Source organism: Dendrobates tinctorius, unplaced genomic scaffold (assembly GCF_039654945.1).
Source record: "Dendrobates tinctorius isolate UK_male_01 unplaced genomic scaffold, ASM3965494v1 ptg000394l, whole genome shotgun sequence".
Lineage (NCBI taxonomy): Eukaryota > Metazoa > Chordata > Amphibia > Anura > Dendrobatidae > Dendrobates > Dendrobates tinctorius.
This window is the reverse complement of record NW_027362060.1, coordinates 183,416-207,957: the sequence shown is the minus strand read 5'-3', so window position 1 is coordinate 207,957 and position 24,542 is coordinate 183,416. Positions and strand designations below refer to the sequence as shown.

At 45.1% G+C, this 24,542-nt stretch overlaps 1 long non-coding RNA gene across 2 annotated transcripts in view; it reads left to right on the top strand.

Moving 5' to 3' along the window:
• Window positions 1-23,239, top strand: part of LOC141076181 (uncharacterized) — a 29,412-nt gene extending 6,173 nt beyond the window's left edge. The window contains exons 2-3 of one of the 2 annotated variants that reach the window (XR_012227433.1): window positions 1,144-1,323; window positions 22,366-23,239. This is a non-coding gene — a long non-coding RNA (uncharacterized lncRNA). Of the gene's footprint in view, window positions 1-1,143; window positions 1,324-1,839; window positions 3,853-22,365 lie in introns of those variants that run through there. The other variant, XR_012227434.1, reaches the window with a different exon arrangement.
• Window positions 23,240-24,542: the final 1,303 nt, after the last annotated feature.

Sequence of the window (24,542 nt, the reverse complement as noted above, 5' to 3'; positions counted from 1 at the left end):
AATTTACAGGATACGTTTCGGGAAGCTTAACGTATTCTTGCACAAAGGGGGTGCCGATGGATTTCGGTTTTGGACACTATGGTGCCAGCGGGCCTTAATGAACAGTTAAGCTTCATTTCCTTTTTATAAAAATATGTGGTCTCTGGATTGATTTTAATTTGTGTGTCTTTTGTTTCCAGTTTTTAATCGTGTGACAAGGTGTATCATTGATTTTGTTCCTATAAAAGCATTTACCATATACCAGGTTCATCTTCACCAAGCAAGGGATGTATTGGAATGACCTAAAGATGATGTCGCTAAATCATGAATTCTGTATGGCCCTAAATATATTCAGTTGTTTTTGTTTAGTTGCACATTTCTTGATTGCTTTATATGTGTATGAACTTCATTATTCTTATATGGAGATTATATAATCTATGAAATGTGGGATGTTTGTGTTTTTGTTTTATTTTTCTTATTATATGCACTGTCTTTAAATAACACTGTGGGTTTTGTAGTCCCCTTTCCTAAGGGTAGTTTCACATTAGCGTTTACGGCCGCAGCGTCGGGCTGTGCACAGCCGCCGCTAAGCCCCGCCCCTGCCGCGCCTCCGCCGGTAGCTCCGCCTACGGGCGCATGACGCTGCATGCGTCCTGCGTCCCCTATCTTTAGCACTGGGGACGCAGGCCGAGCGCAGGTATGCGTTTGGCGGGGCATGCGTCCTTTTGACGCTGCGCCGACCGCACCAAATTGCTACAGGTTGCGTCTGGTGCTGGTCGGCACAGCGTCAAAAGGACGCATGCACTGCCAAATGCATACCTGCGCTCGGTCTGCGTCCCTAGTGCTAAAGATAAAGGAAGCAGGACGCATGCAGTGTCATGCGCCCGTAGGCGGAGCTACCGGTGGAGGCGCGGCAGGGGGCGGGGCTTTGAGGCGGCCGTGCGCAGCCCGACGCTGTGACCGTAAACGTTAATGTGAAACTACCCTAATTTCATCACTTTACTTACTTTGCATCGCACACACTGGTATAGTGATTATTCATGACTCTAGATTGTGTCAAATCTTTATAAATGTCATCCTTTTGTTTGTGGACTGTGTGTGCAATGTTAAATAACTGCCCTTTCTTGCGCCCATACCTAATATGGTACCCATTTTATCTGATAGGCACTTCCTGTGTCTCTGGACAGGAAATGATCTGTGCACATCAAAGCATCGCTGGCGGCTCCTGATTATGAAGTGCATGGGTCAATGACGTCATTGGGGAGTTCACCGTGACCTGCATCGTCATGGGCGGCCGGATGTGATGCAGCTTCCGGAGAAGACAATGTGACACATGCACTGCATGTAAGATCAATATTTTGTACAACTGTGATGGGGATTATATAAATGATAGCTAGGACAAACTTCCATCTATGGCCCCCTAATGAAACCAATGCGAAGCAATGTTGGGGCTATTGGCTTGGTGACACATTTGGGGAACAATGGGTAAGTGTGTATTCAGGGATGCAATTGCTATGATTGTTAGGATATATATCCTTTAGATTTAAAACTATAAATGATCTATTATAATAGTAGATATAATGCCATTAACCATTTTGCATCCTCATACATTCTTATATGTTAGGCATTGAAGCACCAGCACTTTATATTAAAGGGAATCTGTCACTTTTGTTTGGCCTACGAGCTGCTGGCATCGACATCAGGGGCTTATCTACAGCATTCTGTAATGCTGTAGATAAGCCCCCCCCCATGTAACCTGAAAGATAAGAAAAAAGAGTTAGATTATACTCTCTAATGATCTACTAACAGCTAAATCAAATGGTCATTACTCCATGCTAATTCTCTTGGATCTCTCTGCAGCATTCGACACTGTGGATCATCAGCTCCTCCTCACTATGCTCCGTTCCATTGGCCTCAAGGACACCGTTCTCTCCTGTGTCTCCTCCTATCTCTCTGACCGCTCTTTTACTGTATCTTTTGCTGGTTTCTCCTCCTCTCATCTTCCCCTTACTGTTGGGGTTCCTCAAGGACCAGTCCTAGGCCTCCTCCTCTTCTCCTTGTACACTGCCCCTATTGGTCAAACAATCAGTAGATTTGGTTTCCAGTACCATCTCTATGCTGATGACATTATATGCTTCTTCTCCTGACATCATGCCTGCCTTTCTAGAAAACACCAGCGATTGTCTAAATGCTGTGTCTAACATCATGTCCTCACTATACAGTTAAGTCCATATATATTTGGACAGAGACAACATTTTTCTAATTTTGGTTCTAGACATTACCACAATGAATTTTAAACAAAACAATTCAGATGCAGTTGAAGTTCAGACATTCAGCTTTCATTTGAGGGTATCAACATTAAAATTGGATGAAGGGTTTAGGAGTTTCAGCTCCTTAACATGTGCCACCCTGTTTTTTAAAGGGACCAAAAGTAATTGGACGATTAAATAATTGTAAATAAAATGTTAATTTCTAGTACTTGATTGAAAACCCTTTGTTGGCAATGATTGCCTGAAGTCTTGAACTCATGGACATCACCAGACGCTGTGTTTCCTCCTTTTTGATGCTCTGCCAGGCCTTCACTGCGGTGGTTTTCAGTTGCTGTTTGTTTGTGGGCCTTTCTGATGGAAGTTTAGACTTTAAGAAGAGAAATGCATGCTCAATTGGGTTGGGTAACTGCCGCATGGCTCTTAAATACCCACTATTTACCCTAGATACCAGCGCGCCTAGTGGAAGACCTATGACAGAATTATGGCCCAGAGCATTAAGCAACAATTAACGATCAGCCATCTGATCGTTGATCGTTGCTACATGTCACACGTAACAATGTCATTTTAATATCGTTGTTTGTAACAGCCCCCTAACTAGCTGCTTAGCCATGTTATGGAAGACCACACAAGCTTACAGAATGAGACAGTGAGTCATTGTATCAGAAAGCACATTAAGTTAATCAGTTTTTAGTTTTAGCTTTATTAGCTACAAACTGTCTCCAGAAGCAATGCCGGAGCAAGAAATGTTACATAAAATTGTCATGTATGGGGTTTCCATGGCTGAAATATGTCACACTGGCCTGAGATCTCAAAGCTGAGTTCCTGGAGTTTCGTAACATATATCTGGCTGGGCTGCTTGGCTGACATACTGTACATATTGGAGGAGAGTGGGTCTCAATCCAGTTCCTAGTAAATGTGGTTGACAGAATAACTGTTTAGTGATGTTAATGGTTTGGGATTGAAATTATTTCTTGTAAAGAAATTAAAGGGAATCTGTCAGCAGGTTTTTGCTATGTAATCTGAAGACAGCATGAGGTAGGGGTTAAAACACAGATTTTAGTGAGGCCTCTCTTAATCAGGTTTTGTTTTCTACAATGATAATTTTAGCACCAGGAGCTTATCATTACTGTTACTAGCCACTCTCTTGAACCCTGGTCCAACACACCCCATCTGTGATAAGCACCTTTCTGTTTGTGGCCTTTGTACATGGAGAGCCTGGTGTGGGTGGGGCTAGCTTTCTTAGCTCTGCTCCATGCTAAATCTAAAATCTGTGTCAGAACGGCTGCACGCAGTAATCTATGTAATACACCATTGGATTTAGCTTCTCTTCGCCTACATTAGGCTGCTCTCAGATAAGGTAGAAAAAACTTGCTGAGAGATTCCCTTATCTCACTATCCACTACTTCTTTGATGGTGGGTCTACCATCATTTTATACACAATCTCCTTGGCTATCTCATACATATATTTGATTTGCAACTATTTAGCATGTGATTACTGATGCAGGTTCTTGTCATGTCACTGCATTGTTATTGTTTTTCTCCTGGCGGTTGAACAATGTTTTTCTTCCTGAATACTACAGAATAAAACCTGTTCTCACACTACCTAATCTAATAGCTCAGTGTATTATTAGGTTGATTCCCAAGTGAAAGGTCATTGGCTCGAATCGAGGAGCAGCCATTAAGGCGATTTCCCAAGAAAAGAGCAACAGCATCATCCAGCTCATCGATAGCGGTTTCCTGGCCAAGAAAATTGCCAAACTGCGTTATGAGAGTGAAATAACAGTTGGAAGAATGTGAAATTGTTAGCACCACTCTGGATCCCTGATCTGACAGGCAGGATCTCCGGCATGTCTCTTCACTCACCCGTGCTGCAGTCAGTTCTTCCCTTCACCATGCTGTGCATGCTTCCAGGCGGACCTCCAGCCATGTTCTAAGGACACGTGCATGCGCTCCCGCTCTCTTAAAGGGCCAATGCGTGCACTTGCTATTTGCTCCCCAGCCAATGGCTGTAGGAAATTATGTATATATTGCTTCCTTCCCAGTGGGGAGGTGCCTGAGCAACCTTCCTGTTTTGTAGTCTATGTTGTGAAAGGTTGCATACCAGTCCCTGCTGCACTCCGGTGCAAACTCTGCCTGCTGCACTCCGGTGCAAACTCTGCCTGCTGCACTCTGGTGCAAACTCTGCCTGCTGCACTCTGGTGCAAACTCTGCTGCATTCTGATACAAACTCTGCTGCATTCTGGTACAAACTCTGTCTTCTGGGTAGAGATGCTGCACGTCATATGATCTGTCCTGGAGTGGCACCTGGTGTTCATTAGGAGCCGAGTCTAAGCTCACCATCAGATGCTCTAGTGAACAGTCAGATGCTCATTTAATCACGTCCCTCCAGGCTCTCCGCGGTCCGTTGCACAAAGGTCCCACAAACCACATCCGTGACAGAAATGAAGTCTGTATATCCATTCAGAAGCCAAAAGGTGAACATCCAGACAAAATATGGGAGTTAACAAGTCGACTCATCCCAAGGTCTATGAGTTCTGGGGCGACAAACACGGCAGTAGAGGTGACTTGTATGTTTCATAATAGTAAGATCACAGACGTCGATGAACGCACATTACACAAGTCGAGAATGGTGGCCCGAAAAAAGGTGAAGAAGCCTCAGCTTCAATATTGTCATAAGAAGCATTGGTTCGAGTTTGCAAACAAGTACAAAAAGTGGACATTTAAATATTTAAAACGGGTGATTTAGAGCGATGACACAAAAGTCAATAGACTAGGCTCTGATAGGTGCAAATGGGTCTGAAAGAAAAAAGGGGCTAACGGATTGAGAATTTGAAGGAAATGTCAAGTTCGGTGAAGGAAGCTTGATGATATGAGGTTGTTTCACAGCCAAAGGCATTGGATACTTGTCAAGGATCGATGTTGGTCTCAATGCTAAGCTTTATGTGAGTATCCTACCAGATGAGTTACTTCATACACTCAAGTACTATGGGTATGAAAAGGACGACAAAGTGTTCCAACAGAAAACCAACATGAAGCATACATTGAGATTGGCAAAGAAATTGTTAAATGACCTCAACCCAATCAAAGCCCTTTGGTGTATAATTGAATTAAAAACTGTATTCATACCCAAGTGATTGGACCAGTATGCAACAATTTTGGGAATGTGTAGAAGAGACCTGAGCAGGGGCGGGATTCAGCCGGTTCTCCCCCGTTCCATAGAACTGCTTGTTAAAAAAGCAGCCGCTTCCCCGAAGCGGAGAGACTCAGAGCCGCGATCCGATACTGCCACCAGGGGCGGGCTGGGCCGAGTGGCAGTGGGGCAAGTTTTTTTTTTTTTTTTTTTTTAATATGAGTCCGTGGTCGGTCCCTCCTTCCCTCCTCCCCAAGACATCATACTCACCTCCTCCAGCGGTGCCTGCAGCTCCGTACGCTGGTATCCTCTAGTCTTCCTGTGTGAGCGGTCACGTGGTACCGCTCATTACACTAATGAATATGGACGCCACTCTCCTATAGGTGTGGTGTCCATATTCATGACCTTAATGAGCGGTACCATGTGACCGCTCATACAGGAAGAGGATACAGGCGCCTGGATTTACATGCAGGGACCGCGGGAGAATTCAGGTGAGCCCAGCCATGCATACAAAGTAGGGGGAGGAGGTTGAGAATGAGCCCAGGGGGATGGGGGGAGGATGAGAATGAGCCCAGGGGGATGGTGGGAGGATGAGAATGAGCCCAGGGGGACGGGAGGAGGATGACAAAGATCCAAGGGGGACGGGGGGAGGATGAGAATGAGCCCAGCCATGCATACAAGGGGGACGGGGGGGGAGAATTAGCCCAGGGGGAGGAGGATGAGAATGAGCCCATGTGGGGCCATTATACTGTTTGGAGCAGTATAAGGGGCCATTATACTGTATGCAGAATCATGTGGAGCCATTATACTGTATGCAGCATCATGTGGGGTCATTATATAGTATGGAGCAGTATATGGGGCCATTATACTGTATGCAGCATCATGTGGGGCCATTATACTGTATGCAGCATCATGTGGGGTCATAAAACTGTATGAAGCAGTATATGGGGCCATTATACTGTATGCAGCATCATGTGGGGCCATTATACAGTATGAAGAAGTATATGGGACCATTATACAGTATGGAGCATCATGTGGGGCCATTATACTGAATGCAGCATCATGTGGGGCCAGTGTGGCGCAGTATATGGGGCCATTATATTGTATGCACCATCATGTGGAACCATTATACAGTATGGAGCAGTATATGGGGCCATTATACTGTATGCAGCATCATGTGGGGCCATTATACTGTAGAATGTAGTGCACAGCCTGGCCAGCCGGTCAGTCAAGTGAGACAGCTGCATAGAAATATATGCAGCTGTCACACTTGGAGAATGTGCACTGTTCTGATCTCATTCCAATTTATTTTTTTTCAACTGTTTGACTGCGCCCCTTCTTGTACTGTATATGTTTGCGGAAAAAGTGTGTGTGAATGGGTGTGGCTTAAAAATGGGTGTGGTTTTCCTACAAACAAACACAGAACCTGTTGTTAAAAATTTGAATCCCTGGACCTGAGATCAAATTTCGGTCCACACATGTTTGAATCTGATAGCATGCCCAAAAGGATTCATAGAATGATAGAGTTGGAAGGGACCTCAAGGACATCGTATCCAACCCCCTGTTCAATGCACTGCAGGATTCACTAAAGCATCTCAGACAGATGTCTGTCCAGCCTCTGTTTGAAGACTTCCATTGAAGGAGAGCTCACCACCTCTCATGGCAGCCTATTTCACTCAACGATTACCCTCATTGATCCCCTAGTAAAAAAGTTTTTTTCTAATATCTAATCTGTATCTTCTCTCTTTCAGTTTCATTCCATTGCTTTTCAGGTGTACAAATGAGACTAAGGATGATCCCTCTACACCAGACGTCTCAAACGCACTACTCGCGGCCCTGAGGCAGTCATCTGCGGCCCGCGGTGCACCACATGTCTCACGCCCTGAGGCAGGTAGAAGGGGGAAGGCGCAAATTCAGGAGCGTGCGATGGCTGCTCTGTGTGCACAGGACCTGGGATGAGGTCACAGGAGGGGGAGGAGTCAGAGGTCACTTGATCAGGGGCCTCAGTGTATGCAGGACGCTGCTGTCTGTGCTGGTTGCCATGGTGCTGGATGCGGGTAAGTTTATGTGGGGTCAGGAGGGGTTTACAAGGTGGATGTAGCAGAGCCGTGTGTGTACGAGGTGTACGGAGAGGAGCCTTGTGTGTACGAAGACCGAGGTGTAGGGAGCGAAGCCGTGTGTATACGAGGTGTACGGAGCGGAGCCGTGTGTGTACGAGGATCGAGGTGTAGGGAGCGGAGCCATGTGTGTACGAGATGTACGGAGCGGAGCCCTGTGTGTATGAAGTGTACGGAGCGGAGCCGTGCGTGTACGAGGTGTATGGAGCGGAGCTGTGTGTGTACGAGGACCGAGGTGTAGGGAGCGGAGCCTTGTGTGTACAAGGTGCATGGAGCGGAGCCGTGTGTATGAAGTGTACGGAGCAGAGCCGCGCGTGTGCGAGGTGTGCCGAGCCACGCGAGTACGAGGTGTGTGGAGCGGAGCCACGTGTGTATGAGGTGTTCTGAGTGGAGATGTGCGTGTATTTTGGCATGGGGAGGGGCCCCATTTGAAAGTTCGCACCAGGGCCCATAACTTTGTAGTTACGCCACTGCTCACGATAGACGAGAGGAGGAGTGCGCCGCTCCGTAGAGTCTGTGGCCCTGCGTGATGACATCCCTCTGGCGCTGTATAATGACATCACGCCAGCGCGCAGAGAGCAGAGGCGTGACTCCCCCCATTGCTGGATTTTGCAGGTGGCTGTGCGTGTACAGCGAGATGATAGCGCCTGTCATCCGCTGAGGTAAGCTGTACATCGCAGCTGACAACCTATTTGAACGGCCATGATCGGTATTAGCACCGATTGTGGCCTTTTAACCCCTTAGATACCGCTATCAATTGTGACTGACTGACGTTTGAAAGGAATGTGACCCGCCAGCTTAAATCTTTTTTTATGTGCGGCCCATTTACTCTGCCGAGTTTGAGAACCCTGCTCTGCCCTACACTGTGACATCCCTTCAGATATTTTTGCACACCTATTAAGTCTCCTCTTAAGCCCCCATTACACATAGCGATATCGCTAGCAATATCGCTGTAACGTCACCGATTTTGTGACGCAGCAGCGATATTGCTAGCGATATCACTATGTCTGATACTTACCTCCGACCGGCTCCCCTGCTGCTCATCGCTGGTCACGCGAGCACGTCCCGGACCATTTCTTGTCGGGCGCTTCCTGCTGGGCTTACTGTGGCGCCGACGAGCGACACGTGAACGCGGGCGGGAGGACGTCAGGATCGCCGCGTCTGACAGGTAAGTAGCGACCCCCGACTCCTGCTATGTCGCTGGTGAGATCTGCCTGTGTGGCAGCTCACTAGCGACTACTTAGCGATGCACCAGCGATCCATATCGTTGTCGGGATCGCTGGTACATCGCTAAGTGTAACGGTACCATTAGTATTTTTTTTGCAAGCTAAACATTCCCAGATCCTTTAATCGATCCTTTAACCCCTTCCTGATATCCGACGTACTGTCCCGTCCATGGGCCTATGCCCATGGACGGGATAGTACGTCTACCGAGATCAGCGGCGCCCACGTGGTGAGCGCCGCTGATCGCGGCCGGGTGTCAGCTGATTATCACAGCTGACACCCGGCACAATGTGTCAGGGGCGGTCACGGACCGCCCCCGACACGTTAACCCCTTGCACACCGTGATCAAACATGATCGCGGTGTACCGGGAGTTAAAGGGAAGCATCGGCAGGGAGGGGGCTCCCTCCGTGCTTCCCGGAGCCCCCCACGGCAGCGCAATGTGCAGCGCTGCTGCGGGGGGCTCCTTTCCTCCAGGCCCCCGAATCCAAGATGGCGACGGGGGCCTGGAGGAAGCTGGCTTCCTCAGTGCCTGCAAAGCGCAGGCAAGAGGAAGTCTTCTTCAATGCCTGTGACAGATTGCTGATCTGTCACAGTGATCTGTGATGTGACAGATCAGCGATCTGTCACAGGACAGTGATGTCCCACCTGGGACTATGTAATAAAGTAAAAAAAAAAATAAAAAAAAAGTGTAAAAATAATTTTAAAAAAATCGCCAAATAAATTAGTAAAAAAAAAAAAAATATTCCCCAATAAATTCATTTTTTGAAAATAAAAAAAACCAAAACAATAAAAGGACACATATTAGGTATCGCTGCGTCCGTAACGACCCGCCCTATAAAACTGTCCCATTAGTTAACCCCTTTAGCGAACCCCTTAAAAAATAAAAAACGAAGCAAAAAATAATGATTTATTATCATACCGCCAAACAAAAGGTGTAATAACGCGCGATCAAAAAGACGCATATAAATATCCATTGTACCGCTGAAAACGTCATCTTGTCCCGCAAAAAACGAGCCGCCACACAGCAACATCAGCTAAAAAATAAAAAGTTATAGCTCGCAGAATAAAGCGATGCAAAAATAATTATTTTTTATATAAAATAGTTTTCATTGCAAAAAACTGACAAAACATAAGAAAACGACCTAAATGAGGTATCGCTGTAACCGTACTGACCCGAAGAATAAAACCGCTTTATCAATTTTACCGCACGCGGAACGGTGTAAACGCACTCCCCCAAAAGAAATTCATGAAAGGCTGGTTTTTGTTCATTCTGCGCCCCAAAAATCGGAATAAAAAGCGATAAAAAAAGTCACGTGCCCGAAAATGGTACCAATAAAAACGTCAACTCGTCCCGCAAAAAATAAGACCTCACATGACTCGGTGGGTCAAAATACGGAAAAATTATAGCTCTCAATATGTGGTGATGCAAAAACTATTTTTACAATAAAAAGCGTCTTTTAGCGTGCGACAGCTGCCAAAAATAAAAACCGCCATAAATAGTAAATCAAACCCCCCATTATCACCCCCTTAGTTAGGGAAAAATAATAAAATTAAAAAAATGTATTTATTTCCATTTTTCCATTAGGGCTAGGGTTAGGGCTAGGGTTAGGGCTTGGGTTAGGGCTTGGGTTAGGGCTAGGGTTAGGGCTGATTAGGCTTAGGGGTGTGTTGGGGTTCGGGTTGGAGTTAGAATTGGGGGTTTCCACTGTTTGGGCACATCAGGGGCTCTCCAAATGCAACATGGCGTCTGATCTCAATTCCAGCCAATTCTGAGTTGAAAAAGTCATATGGTGCTCCTTCCCTTCCAAGCTCTGCCATGCGCCCAAACAGTGTTTTACCCCCACATGTAGGGTATCAGCCTACTCAGGACAAATTGCAAAACAATTTTTGGGGTCAAATTTCTCCTGTTACCCTTAGGAAAATAAAAAATTGGGGGCAAAAATATCATTTTTGTGGAAAAAAATGATTTTTTTATTTTCACGTCCGAGCGTTATAAACTTCTGTGAAGCACTTGGGGGTTCAAAGTGCTCACCACACATCTAGATAAGTTCCGTGGGGGGGTCTAGTGTCCAAAATGGGGTCACTTGTGGGGAGTTTCAATAGTTTAGGTACATCAGGGGCTCTCCAAACGCACATGACACCCGCAGACCATTCCATCAAAGTCTGCATTCCAAAATGGCACTGCTTCCCTTCCGAGCCCCGACGTGTGTCCATACAGTAGTTTTCTCCCACATATGGGGTGTCAGCATACTCATGACAAATTGGACAACAACTTTTGCGGTCCAATTTCTCCTGTTACCCTTGGGAAAATGAAAAAATTGGGGACTAATTGATCATGTTTGTGGAAAAAATACGATTTTTTTATTTTCATGCCCGGGCATTATAAACTTCTGTGAAGCCCTTGGGGGTTCAAAGTGCTCACCACACATCTAGATAAGTTCCTTAGGGGTTCTCGTTTCCAAAATGGGGTCATTTGTGGGTGTTTCCACTGTTTAGGTACATTAGGGGCTCTCCAAAGGCAACATGACACCCGCAGACCATTCCATCAAAGTCTGCATTCCAAAACGTCACTACTTCCCTTCCGAGCCCTGACGTGTGTCCATACAGTAGTTTTCTCCCACATATGGGGTGTCAGCGTACTCAGGACAAATTGGACAACAACTTTTGGGGTTCAATTTCTCCTGTTACCCTTGGGAAAATAAAAAAATTGGGGAATAATTGATCATGTTTGTGGAAAAAATACGATTTTTTTATTTTCATGCCCTGGCATTATAAACTTCTGTGAAGCCCTTGGGGGTTCAAAGTGCTCACCTCACATCTAGATAAGTTCCTTAGGGGGTCTAGTTTTCAAAATGGGGTCATTTGTGGGGGGTTTCCACTGTTTAAGTACATTAGGGGCTCTCCAAAGGCAACATGACACCCGCAGACCATTCCATCAATGTCTGCATTCCAAAACGTCACTACTTCCCTTCCGAGCCCTGACGTGTGTCCATACAGTAGTTTTCTCCCACATATGGGGTGTCAGCTTACTCAGGACAAATTGGACAACAACTTTTGGGGTTCAATTTCTCCTGTTACCCTTGGGAAAATAAAAAAATTGGGGAATAATTGATCATGTTTGTGGAAAAAATACGATTTTTTTATTTTCATGCCCTGGCATTATAAACTTCTGTGAAGCCCTTGGGGGTTCAAAGTGCTCACCTCACATCTAGATAAGTTCCTTAGGGGGTCTAGTTTTCAAAATGGGGTCATTTGTGGGGGTTTTCCACTGTTTAGGTACATTAGGGGCTCTCCAAAGGCAACATGACACCCGCAGACCATTCCATCAATGTCTGCATTCCAAAACGTCACTACTTCCCTTCCGATCCCCGACGTGTGCCCATACAGTAGTTTTCTCCCACATATGGGGTATCAGCATACTCAGGACAAATTGGACAACAACTTTTGGGGTCCAATTTCTCCTGTTACCCTTGGGAAAATAAAAAAAATGGTGACTAAAAGATCATGTTTGTGGAAAAAATACGAATTTTTTATTTTCACGCCCGGGCGTTATAAACTTCTGTGAAGCACTGGGGGGTTCAAAGTGCTCACCACACATCTAGATAAGTTCCTTGGGGGGTCTAGTTTACAAAATGGTGTCATTTGTGGGGGGTTTCCACTGTTTAGGTACATCAGGGGTTTTCCAATCGCGACATGGTGTCCGATCTCAATTCCAGCCAAAAACGTCAAATGGCGCTGCTTCCCTTCCGAGCTCTGCCATGCGCCCAAATAGTGGTTTACCCCCACATGTGGGGTATCAGCGTACTCAGGACAAATTGCACAATAACTTTTAGGGTGCTGTTACCCTTGGAAAAATAAGAATTGAGGGTGAAAAGATCATTTTTGTGGAAAAAATATGATTTTTTAATTGTACGGCTTTATGTTATAAACTTCTGTGAAGCCCTTGGGGGTTCAAAGTTCTCACCACACATCTAGATAAGTTCCTTAGGGGGTCTAGTTTCCAAAATGGTGTCATTTGTGGGGGGTTTCCACTGTTTAGGTACATCAGGGGTTTTCCAATCGCGACATGGTGTCCGATCTCAATTCCAGCCAAAAACGTCAAATGGCGCTGCTTCCCTTCCGAGCTCTGCCATGCGCCCAAATAGTGGTTTACCCCCACATGTGGGGTATCGGCGTACTCAGAACAAATTGCACAATAACTTTTAGGGTGCTGTTACCCTTGGAAAAATAAGAATTGAGGGTGAAAAGATCATTTTTGTGGAAAAAATATGATTTTTTAATTGTACGGCTTTATGTTATAAACTTCTGTGAAGCCCTTGGGGGTTCAAAGTTCTCACCACACATCTAGACAAGTTCCTTAGGGGTCTAGTTTCCAAAATGGTGTCATTTGTGGGGGGTTTCCACTGTTTTGGTACATCAGGGGTTTTCCAATCGCGACATGATGTCCGATCTCAATTCCAGCCAAAAACGTCAAATGGCGCTGCTTCCCTTCCGAGCTCTGCCATGCGCCCAAATAGTGGTTTACCCCCACATGTGGGGTATCAGCATACTCAGGACAAATTGCACAATAACTTTTAGGGTCCTGTTACCCTTGGGAAAATAAAAATTGGGGTGAAAAGATCATTTTTGTGGAAAAAATATGATTTTTTAATTGTACCGCTGTACGTTATAAACTTCTGTAAAGCCCTTGTGGGTTCAAAGTTCTCACCACATATCTAGATAAGTTCCTTGGGGGGTCTAGTTTCCAAAATGGGGTCACTTGTAGGGGGTTTCCACTGTTTAGGTATATCAGGGACTCTCCAAACGTGACATGGCGTCCGATCTGAATTCCAGCCAATTTTGCATTGAAAAAGTCAAACGGCGCTCCTTCCATTCTGAGCTCTGCCATGCGCCGAAACAGTCGTTCCCCCCACAAATCAGGTATCAGCGTACTCAGGACAAATTGCACAATAACTTTTGCAGTCCAATTTCTCCTGTTACCCTTGGTAAAATAAAAAAAATTGAACCTGAAGTATTTTTTTTTGTGAAAAAAAGTTGATGTTCATTTTTTTTAAATATTCAAAAAAATTCCTGTGACGCACCTAAAGGGTTAATAAACTTCTTGAATGTGGTTTTGAGCACCTTAAGGGGTGCAGTTTTTAGAATGGTGTCACTTTTGGGTATTTTCTATCATATAGACCCCTCAAAGTGGCTTCAAATGTGATGTGGTCCTAAAAATAAAATGGTGTTGTAAAAATGAGAAATCGCTGGTCAACTTTTAACCCTTATAACTTCCTAACAAAAAAAAATTTTGGTTCCAAAATTGTGCTGATGTAAAGTAAACATGTGGGAAATGTTAGTTATCAAGTTTTTTGTGTGCCGTATCTCTGTGATTTAAGGGCATAAAAATTCAAAGTTGGAAAATTGCGAAATTTTCAAACTTTTTGCCAAATTTCCGTTTTTTTCACAAATAAACGCAAGTTATTTGAATGAAATTTTACCACTAACATGAAGTACAATATGTCACGAGAAAACAATGTCAGAATCACCGGGATCCATAGAAGCGTTCCAGAGTTATGACCTCATAAAGGTACAGTGGTTAGAATTGCAAAAATTGGCCCGGTCATGAACATGCAAACCACCCTTGGGGGTGAAGGGGTTAATCGTTCCTTGTAGGGCATACTTTGCAGTCCGCTCACCATCCTGGTAGCTGTTCTCTGAACTTGCTGCAGTTTTTCAATGTCTTTTTTAAAATGTGATGCCCAGAACTTGACACAGTATTCTAGATGAGGCCTGACCAAGAAGGAATGGAAGGGGGTAAATACTTCACTTGATCTAGACTCTATGCTTCTCTTAATAAATCCCATAACTGTGTTTGCCTTTTTTTGCTTTTGTATCACACTGTTGACTCATGTGCAGTCTGTGATCTTTTGGTATACCCAAGTCTTTTTCACACGTGCTGTTGCATAGTTCTGTTCCTACCATTCTATAGATGTAAACTTCGAATTTATTGCCCATATGTAGAATCTTGCATTTCTCCCTGTTAAATACCACTCCATTAGTCACTGCCCTTTGTTAAAGCTCGATCCTCCTGAATCCTTTTTCTGTCTTCTCTAATGTTAGCTATCCCTCCTATCGTTGCATTGTCTGGAAATTTGATCAATTTACTTTCAGTTCCCTTATCTAGATCTTTTATAAAAATGTTGGACAACAGTGGGACAGGACAGCCTTGTGCTACCCCACTTGAAACACTCTTCCAAATGGATGGATTCAGGTAGTGTTGAAAGCCAGAGGTGGATTTACAAAATACTAAAAAAATAATAAAAATTAAATTTTTGATCTTTAGGAGAAAAACAATAACAATGCAGTGAACATGACAAGAATATGTATAGCTAATGATTGTTTATAAAACTATGACAGTCTCAAATTCAAAGCACAAGTGGATAATGAGATATGGAGCCTGAAAGTCAAAAGTTCAAAATATTGTTACTCTTTACTGTTACTCTTTACGCTTCTTTCTTCACTGTAAGGCTGTGTTCACACACAGCGTTTTTTTAGCGGTTTTACCAATAAAACTGCTATAAAACCGCTAAAAATAAGCTTCCCATTCATTTCTATGCATTTTGCACTTTTTGTGCATATTGATGCGTTTTACCGCGAAAAAAACGCATTGCGGTAAAAAACGCAGCATGCTCATTAATTTCGCAGATTTTTCCACGTTTCTGGCTAGTTCTATGCGTTTTGAAAACGCGCGGAAAAAAACGCATAAAAACCGCGTGTTTTCTGCGCAAGAAACGCGCAGAAAAAGACGCGCAGTTTCTGGGAAGGGAGTCAGGTTTTTAAGCAGAAATTTTCTGCTACATGTGCACTTAGCCTAAGTCTCAGTCTGATGTCCTTTTTTTACGTACAGGAGAAAAAGGATAATTTTTCATCAAATTACCAATTGTCATCCATTTTTGGTCAGTGTGTCTAGTTTTATCATCGGTGTGGCGTTACCTGCCTGATTTCTTTGTGCTAATTGTAAAGGGACAATGCTAGGGGCTTGTTCTGTCATGATCCCAGTGCAGGTTTTGACCTGCAAGTCAGGGGTTAATGTCTTGAGCCAAGTGCAGGCTTTGACCTGTGTGCCTGGGGTTAATTATTGTGGCCTCTCTTTGGTTCAGGGAGAGCTTCTTATAGCCTTGTGAAACTCCAATCCCTGTCAGTTATACTTTTGCCTTTGGCCAAGTGTGGTGACCCCTGTGCGCCTGTGCCTGTTCGTTGTCTTCTAGCTTGCTTATATGGTTCTGACCCGGTTCTGTCCCCTGTTGTGAGTTTGCCTGTTGATTCTGTACTGTATATCTGTTTCTCTGGTTTCTGACTTCTTGGCTACGTCCTGACTATCCGTTCTGTCTAATCCTTTGGTATTGTGCTCGTGATTTGACCCCGGCCTGATCTGTTTACGTCCCTGTCTATCCTTGGTAACTTTGTCCCGTAGTTACCATTCTAGGAGTTTTCCTGCAGCTCCTAGCTCTCTGGAGTTTAGGCCACGCCCCCAGCAGGCACGTGCTTTAGGTCCTGCTGGTCTGAAGCATGCATCTTCTTTGCTGCTGCCCGCTCCTCAGGTATCTTTGAGCACAGTTTGTCTTACTCAGGACACGCGCACTGGCTCAGTGAGCAAGTGCAGTGCGGTGTTCCTGACATGTTCCTTATGGATGGCCTTAGCATTTGTGTTAAAGGGAAATATGCTTCAGCATAGCAAGTATTTTTGGACAACTGTATGCTTCCAACTTTTTGTGAACAGTTTGGGGGACGGCCTTTCCTGTTCCAATGCACATAATCAAGGTCCATATTTGCTGAGTTTGTTGAATAACTTGACTGGCCCACACAAAACCCAGACCTCAACACCACTGAACACCTCTGGATTGAAATAGACTAAGACCAGGTCCTCTCTTCCACCACCAGTGTCAGACCTCACAGCTATCCTTCTGCATCACGCGCAGGGTTTACCCGGGGGGGCGTGACTATGCGACTACTAAGCTTCTGGTGGGGAGGTTAGACTTGGCCGCAGGTAGTCACCAGGAATCACTCTATGGCAGTCCTGACCTGAGGGTCAGAGGCATGGGTATGCGGTACAGGTGGGCGCAGACAAAAACGTGGACAGATAGTCTGAGGTCGGGACAGACAACACAGGATTAGAAGGTATAGCTGAGATCAGGAGTGGAGAGGTCAGGCAGGACGGGAAGACTAGCTGTGTCAGTAATGGGAAGCGGAATACAGAAAAGTGCATAAACGTGGACTACAAGGTAGGAACCAAATGAGTAAGGATTGGAGGGAGAGGCTGCCTTATACAGGACCTGCTCGCATGAGATAGGCCAGAGAACCTAATCTATGCAGGATACAGTAGGGTTAAAATCCTGCAGAATTCGGCAATGCCCTCCTAAGGCCAAATGGAAGCAGCATGCATCTGTAGCAGTGCAGAGGATTGCTGCAATAAACTTAACTTCTGCAAGATGACCTGACATGAGAGGATGCCGCTCAGTGACCATGGTGAGTAGGGCGGTGCTGAAGAGGCATTCAAGTTATCGCCGTGACAGTGAGGAGACTTATATGCCATGCATTCTCCTCTGGGAAATTAATGGGAACCTGCCCCCCCCCAGGGCGTTTTTCAGTTAAAGAGCCACCTTCAGCTGCACTAAGGCTGCATTCTGTGAAGGTGGCTCTTCTTTTTCTGACCCCTAGTAATGCTGAAATATCGACTTTTATAAATAGCTCCTCCTGTAATGTGTCCCATAGGTATGTTGTGTCCCCCTGTATCAGCCACCTACCATCCGTCCATCATGCCTGTCCTGCGTCTCGGCACCGCCCACAATCCGTCCGTCATGATGCCCCTGTGCGTTGCTGCATCCTCCTGTTTTGAATGCCGGCGCCTGCGCTGTGACAAGAGTTCTTGGGCATGCACAGTGCGTGCTGCCCGAGAACCAACAACAGGCTATTGGGCCTGCGTGTTGCGGAGGCCCCAACCCCCCAGTGTGAATACATCATAACACACTGCGGGGCGGGATCTAGGTCCTCCGCAACACACAAGTGCAATAGCCTGATGTCGGTTCTCGGGCAGCGCGCACTGCGCATGCCCGAGAACTCTTGTCACAGCGCAGGCTCTGGCATTCAAAATAGGAGGAGGTGGCGGCGCACAGGGGCATCATGATGGACGGATGGTGGGCGGCGTTGAGACGCAGGACAGGCATAATGGACGGATGGTAGGCGGCTGATACAGGGGGACACAACATACCTATGGGACACATTACAGGTATGAGGAGCTATTTATAAAAGTCGATATTTCAGCGTTACTAGCGGTCAGAAAAAGAAGAGCCACTTTCACAGAATGCAGCCTTAGTGCTGCCGAAGGTGGCTCTTTAACTGAAAAATGCTCTGGGGGGTTGACAGGTTCCCTTTAAATATGCAAATTGTCTCTTCAGAGAGTAGGATGACTTGGACTCTTACCACCTATTGGAAGTAACAATTCTAAAAGTCCATATCAACCTTTAACGAGTCTTGTCATATGACTTGGTATGAAAGCCAATCCACAATCCCAATTTTCAGACACGGTGTTTTGGGGTGTTGCCCCTCATCAGTGCAAAGTATATGATCTGATTTGGCTAGGTGAGAGGTTTAAGACTAGGATCTATTCTAAGGGGTAACGTTTGACATTGTGGAGAATGTCAAGCCAGGCTTGGATTGTCAGAGTCAGGAGATTTATATGCCACGCATGCTCCTCTGTGAAATTAAATATGCAAACTGCCTTTTCAGAGAAGAAGAGAACTTGAACTCTTTTGCTATCTATTGGAAATAGCAATCCTAAATGTCAGTATCAGCCTTTTAACGAGCCTTGCCATACCACTTAGTCAGTAGCGTAACTCCCGGGGGGCAGAGGGGGCCGTGGCCCCAGGCCCCCCCACTCTCAGGGGGCCCACCCAGCGCTACGCTACAGTTACATTGTGCAACAAAGCAGGGAGAATCAATCTCCCTGCTCTGCCACTATAGGGCCCATGAGCAGGCGGGGGGCCCGGTGCTAGCAGTGGGCCCCCGCCCGTCATTTCAGGTTCAGCTGTATCGGCTACATGCCGATACAGATGACCGCATTGATGAGAGAAGAAGCGAGCGCTCCTTCTCCCATCATCCCCCTGTCAGCGTCTGACGTCACTGACAGTGGGCGCGATAACGTCAGTACTCGGCGCCCGCAGTCAGAGAGGAGCGGGAGCAGCGCAGGAACCAGGAGGAAGAGAGGTGAGTATTTAGTTTATGGGGGAGGGCTGCATTATCCTACAGAGGGTGGCTATGGGGTTCATTATCCTACAGAGGGCGGCTATGGGGTTCATTATCCTACAGAGGGTGGCTATAGGGCTGCATTATTCTACAGAGGGTGGCTATGGGGGTTCATTATCCTACAGAGGGTGGCTATAGGGCTACATTTTTCTACAGAGGGTGGCTATAAGGCTACATTATCCTACAGAGGGTGGCTATAGGGCTGCACTATCCTACAGAGGGTGGCTATAGGGCTGCACTATGCTACAGAGGGTGGCTATAGGGCTGCACTATGCTACAGAGGGTGGCTATAGGGCTGCATTATCCTACAGAGGGTGGCTATGGGGGTTCATTATCCTACAGAGGGTGGCTATGGGGGTTCATTATCCTACAGAGGGTGGCTATGGGGTTCATTATCCTACAGATGGGGCGGCTATGGGGTTCATTATCCTACAGATGGGGTGGCTATGGGGTTCATTATCCTACAGAGGGTGGCTATGCGGTTCATTATCCTACAGAGAGTGGCAGTGGGGTTCATTATCCTACAGAGGGTGGCTATGGAGTTCGTTATCCTACAGAGGGTGGCTATGGGGTTCATTATCCTACAGAGGGTGGCTATGGGGTGCATTATCCTACAGAGGATGGCTATGGGGTTCATTATCCTACAGAGGATGGCTATGGGGTTCATTATCCTACAGAGGATGGCTATGGGGGTGCATTATACTACAGAGAGTGGCTATAGGGCTGCATTATACTACAGAGGGTGGCTCTAGGGCTGCATTACACTACAGAGGGTGGCTATGGGGACATTATACTACAGAGGGCAGCTATTGGGGTTCAGAGGGTGGCTATGGGGTTCATTATACTACAGAGGGTGGATATAGTGGTTCATTATACTACAGAAGGTGGCTATGGGGTGCTGTTATGATTGGGTCACCGAGGAGGAAAGCAAGACCAAGCTAAGCCACAGAAAACCAGAGAGAGGTTGGTAGCTAAGCAGATTGCAGACCCCTGATCCTATTCACACAACTAGCAGTAGCTGTGGAGCTTACCTATGATGATTCTAGACACCTCAACACAGCCGGAGAACTAAATAAGCCTAAAGCAAGAAAGGGGAATCTAAACTGCCCCAGAGCAGACCCCAAAGGAATAGATAGCCCCCAAACATATATTGTCGGTGAGACAAGATGAAAACACAAATGCAGGTAGGAAAATAGGCTGAGCAAACGATGGGGCCCACACTAACTACACAGGACAGGAAAGGAAAGACACTGTCTGCAATCACGCAAAAAATCCTGCAAAAAATGTCCAACACGTCTGATAGAAAATTACTGAAGTCACTCGACTTCGCCCACTATATCAGCATATTCTGAAAGCAGAGCAAAAAGAGGCCAATCTAATAAGGGACAAAAACAAACTGGCACAAGCAGTAACATAAGGATGGAAATTCAGTACAGCCCCAGCCGGGGCTGGCTGACCACACAAAACTGAAATAGACAAAACCAAATCAAATGTGGACAACAGCAAAAGAACACTTAGCTTGAGCATGCAGGGACTGAGCTGGAAAATAAGACCTCAGGAGGCAGGAAAAAATCACCAGCAGGGAGTCGGCTGTCTTAAATCCAGTCAGAAACTCCAGATGTCCAATCGTCCTCCTCATTATCAGGTGGCAGGCCTCTGTTAATTAGATCAGCTCCATTACCTCCTGTAACCACCAGAGGGAGCCCGGAAAGAGAACTCGCGACCCCTCTGTCAATATAACCAGCTCCACTACCTTCACTAGTAACCAGAGGTAGGCCAGAAAGTGAATTCACAACAGGGTGCATTATCCTACAGAGGGTGGCTATGGGGTGCATTATACTACAAAGGGCAGCTATGGGGGTTCATTATACTACAGAGGGTGGCTATAGGGGTTCATTATACTACAGAGGGTGGCTATGGGGTGCATTATCCTACAGAGGGTGGCTATGGGGTGCATTATACTACAAAAGGCAGCTATGAGGGTGCATTATACTACAGAGGGTGGCTATGGGGTGCATTATACTACAGAGGGTGGCTATAGGGGTTCATTATACTACAGAGGGTGGCTATGGGGTGCATTATACTACAGAGGGTGGCTATGGGGTGCATTATACTACAGAGGGCAGCTATGGGGGTGCATTATACTACAGAGGGTGGCTATAGGGGTGCATTATACTACAGAGGGTGGCTACGGGGGTGCATTATACTGCAGAGGGTGGCTATGGGGGTGCATTACATTATAGAGGCTGCCTATAGAGGTGCATTACGCTATAGAGTCTGCCTATGGGGAGTGCATTATATACTGTATAGAGTCTGCCTATGGGGAATGCATTATACAACATAGAGCCTGCCTATGGACAGTGCATTATACTATATGAAGACCTATGGGGAGTGCATTATACTATATGGAGCCCTATGGGGAGTGCATTATACTATATAGAGGACTATGGGGAGTGCATTATACTATATGGAGATGGTGTACCTATGGGGAGTGCATTATACAATATGGAAACCTATAGGGAGTGCATTATACTATGTGGAGGCCTATGGGGAGTACATTATACTATGTGGAGACCTATGGGGAGTGCATTATACTATATTGAGAACTATCTGGTGTATTATGCTATATGGAGGCTATCTAGGGGCCCATCATACAGTGTGGTGATTATAGTGACAGGGCCATCATACAGTGTTGTAGCCATTAAATAGTTTGGGGGGATATTAAGGGGTAAGTATATATACAGTGAGGGGGCATTATACTGTGTATAAGAGAGCATCATACTGTGTATAGGGGAGCTGTACAGGGGGGAGACTCGGGACATTATTAAATGTAAAGTGGGCACTTATTGTTATAGGGGAACTTAGGTTACTGTGACTGTCAAATGGGCACACAGAGGGCATTATTACATTCCAGGGGACAAAATGTGAGCACTATTTTCTAGGGCACTTGCACCCAGCCTTAGTATTTTCTAGAGGGTTGCTTTAAAATTTAGAGGTCACACAGAACCACACAGTAGGTGCATTAATAGGGTCACATACGGCAGCAGCGGCTCAGAATTGGGGTATCAGCAGGATGAGGAGTTTGTGCAGGTTGAGAATAGTCCAGTTGGTGACAGTGCTGAAAATGTGAGAAGTGAAACGTGTCTTTGTTGTATTCTCTGTAGCCGAGTCCTGGCTTGAGGACATTAAGTAGCATTCGGGGTGGCAGTTTGACGAAGGAGCTGTTGCGTCGCGAATCCCGATGGATCTTTAATCTCAATAGTACCTCACCGGGTGGTTTAAATGAAGAGCTTCTTTTCTCTGGTTTTTATGGGTGATGACATTTGAGTTTATACATTTATTATTTTCTTCTTCTTTCAGCCATCATTATATGGAGATGTCCACTCTATATTGACCCGATTTGTCTAGTTTTGTTCTGCTGCCCTTGAAGTATTTTCATAAACTCCATCTGCACATTTGTCAACAAGTGAAGTCTGCTTCGTCTATCAATGCTTATCGGAGGGCCTCTTGGAATTGATCATCATTTCTCTGGAATAGACTATCCTTTTGGATTCCACTTTGATGCAGAATGATCTTTCTTTGGGATTTGGATCCTGCACTCTTTTTAAACAAGGACTTGGTGCTTTATTATCTTTACAAAATTGTACTACGGAATGTTTATACCATTCTCTGCACTGGAATTTGTTCTGTTTAGGGGTGACGTTTTATGTACTGTGTATTTTGTACTACATCAACTGTATATACAATCAATTTTCTAATTGGTTTTTTGACAAACATATTTTTCCATCCCAAATGGTCTTCTCCAACAGCATTCGTGACTCAATATTTGGTTCCTGCCACCTTTGACAGGTCTTGAGGTGTCAATATTGATGAACACACTACCCTGTTCCGAGTGGGTCCATCCAACTGCATTCTTGATTCAGTAATAGGTTCCTGCCTTTTTTTGGTGGGTGTTGTCAATGTTGACGAATATAATAATTTGTTCTAAGTGAGGCTTTCCAACAGTTTTTGTTATTTTTTTTTGCCTTTAGTTTGTAACATTTTTACATCTGGGATAGTATATTATCTTTGCCCCTCCGAAAAACAACATCTTAATCAGTACTTCCCAGTATGATATATCTGGATCTCTTGAGCGGGGCTTCACTAGTGTGCTTTATGTCCCTCACCTTACAATTGCCAAATGGATATGTGCCTATTTTTCATGGTCAACACCTTTGTGTTTTTCCAATATGGTTTTTTGGCAGCAGTTGCTGTTGGACCCCTCTCCTTTGGTATTGTATGCATACTTTTTTCTGGTTGTATACATCGTTTTGCATATGTATTGATTTTGTGCATATATGTGATCCTTGTTAACGTGAAGTGTGTTACTTCACATATTTATCGTGAAGTTGTATATATATTTAAGACAGTTATTTTTCTGGTTGTACACATCTTTTTGCATATGTATTGATTTTGTGCATAAATGTGATCCATGTCAACTTGAAGTGTGTTATGTCACATTTATTGTGAAGTTGTATATATTTAAGCCAGCCTTTTTCTCCACATAGCGCCTTTTGTGAGAACCTTCATAAGGTGTGGCACTGTGTTGGGTTTCTTTGCATATATTATATGCAATTTTAATTGTTTTTATATGTGTTTCGGTTTTGTCATGTATGTATCCTTCTATGATTATTAATAAAATTTGATCTTTATGTATCACTAAATTTTTGTGCAATTGAGGTGTTCCCTTGTTATGGGTATGATCTCTGCTTTCCATTTTTACCTACTGGCTTGAGGAGTTGTCATGTCGGTCTGGGCCAGATGGCAAGGGCGTGAAAAGTGAACAATTCCTTCAGAAAAAAACGTCAGCAGTAAGTCATTATCTGTAGCTGTGCTGTGATCTCTTTTACAGTATGTTCTGTAGGACTGGTATCTACTACTGACCATATGGCAGTAATATCAATGTTTGTCTTTATATAGCGATTATTTTCAGTAACCGCGTGGTCATCTGCTGAGGTTCTCCTCCACTATTAGGGTGAGTCACCCAGTTATAATCAAGGTTTCCTGGTTAGGGGCCCACTCAAAAATGGAGAGGAGCACTGAGGGTGCCCGCTACCTCCTTACAGAGGCCCAAGAGGAAGTCCCCCCCATTGCATTATATAGCAAGCAAACTGTGATATTGGCCAGCACACAAATGCCATCTGAGGACCGATTGACTTGAGTTTTGTCTACAAATGGTACCAAAAGAGGACATTTTTTTTATGCAATCGATTTGTAAGGTGTATGGGGGCCAGGTTAATGCCCTGCACTCCTTGCATACATCCCTGGCGTGAAAATATGTTCTTGATAAAAACTGTATATCTCATGTGTCGTGTAATGTGTTTATACATACAGTATATACAGTATATTGTACATTACATTGTACTTATGCTTATGTATTGCAAATGTACTGATGTTCATATGTTGTAAAGAGTTTATAAAGGCCCTTTTACATTTAGCGATGCACCAGCGATTCCGACCACGATACGATCCGGTCAGGATCGCTGGTGCATCGCTAA